Below are 1,940 nucleotides of genomic sequence, written 5' to 3' on the forward strand. Positions count from 1 at the left end.
TAGTAGTCTAGTAAGAACACAAAACTTGCGAGCACACTAACCCATTGAAATTTGAAGCATAAATTTAGTGGCTTGAACTTAACAACTTTAATATGAAGGTTCAAAGCCACAAACACATCATATTAGCCAAGAGACTATGACCTAACCATGCCTTCAAGACTAAAACAACAATACAATATTTTAAGCAACACACTATATCATGAACAACAACAAAATACTATATATAAAGGTTCTTGCAAGTCAAATTAAAACATTATTTGAAATGGTAAATTATGTTGTATATAAATATGGTTAAGTAATATTTATTTTAATTGGGGGATATGTAATTTTAATTCTTCAAATATAATAAAAAAGTCAACAAGTTAGGGTGAATTGTCTTACTTAGATCTTAATTTAAAATAAATGATGAAACAAGTAAATGAATTATTTGTAGATGGATGAAAAGATTACTAGCAAGCAACCCCAATAAGTCCCCACATCACGAATAATTTTTTTGATCCTAAATTAACCATATAAATGCACACAAACACACATTATATTCATCTATTTATGAACTAACAAACCTAAAGAAAACAAAGCAAACATTATATTAATGTAGTTCTAAAGCAAGATACTAAAAATAAAAACACGAGTGAATATAAGAGAAAAATATACCTACCTCTATTGATATGTAATGAATAACTAATTTTTATGGTAATATTAATCTTTTAGAAGATTGACTGTCCTCAACAAAAATGTCAATCTTTTGTAGTGAAGAAGTTGAATATTTAAATGATTAAGCCACCAAGAAATACCTTGTTTTTCAAGATTGTAGTTGTTCTAGAATACAATGTGTATCAATGTGTTTCGGCTATAAAAAAAAAGATGGACTTAAACGTAACATTTTCTTTGACAAATTTTAATTAAAAAATATTAGCATTTCATTCACAAATTTTAATTAAAAAATATTAGCATTTCATTCACAAATTTTGATTTCCACCATACATGTGCATTTCTTGTTTTATTCCATTTGTTATGTGGATGTTACTTTATTGTTGCTAAGATGAAAATTTATAATTTAAAATTAGATAGGTTGAACACACCACAAGACTGAGAGTGGGGTGAATCAGTCTAGACCTAAAAATACTTTACTTCTGATTAATTAAATTCAAACCATACTTAACATTACTGCAATTATGAAACATGAAAACACAAAGCACAACAATCACATGAGCACTAGATTTACGTGGACCCTAAATAGGGGAAAACCACGGTGAGAACTATCTCACAATATGATAAACTAGTTACAATGTTTAGGCTCAAGGTCAAGGACCCCACTGTCCGTGAATGGCCTTGCAAGACTAAGGCGCACAACCTTAGGGAAAGATACAAGGGATTTGATAGTATTGAGACTCACTGTCTCAAGGCAAGATATAGATGATTGCACAAACTGCCAAAAGGAACACACCTTCTTCTAAAAGGTGTAGAGAATTAATGAATTGAAATGAACAAGATCTCATAATCATGAAATTGTCCTTGAACCGTTGCATTAAGCGACCAATATTATGACAAACACATTTGACATCAATCATTGTCTCAAAGCTCTTCACAACACTCCACCTTACAAACTTCCCCTATATCTAGAAGATTATAACATTGAAGACAAACACAACGTCCATCAAAACCTTTGAAGAATCTCACCTTATTTAATCATTGAGACCACTTCTACCAATCTAGTAAGGAGTAATGGAACAAGAAAATTTACATAATCTTCTATAGAGAATATTTGAAACGAATTAGAAAATTACCTCATAAAATACAAAATCTAGAAATAATTGGACAATTAAAATAAAAAAAAGAAAAATCATCAACTTCCGCTTCCACCACCACGTAGGCATATCTTACGGGTCAATCATTCGTCCACTACGCGGGCATGGAAGCGCTCTACTAATAATAGAAAT

This window comes from Cryptomeria japonica, chromosome 6 (assembly GCF_030272615.1).
Source record: "Cryptomeria japonica chromosome 6, Sugi_1.0, whole genome shotgun sequence".
Classification (NCBI taxonomy): Eukaryota; Viridiplantae; Streptophyta; class Pinopsida; order Cupressales; family Cupressaceae; genus Cryptomeria; species Cryptomeria japonica.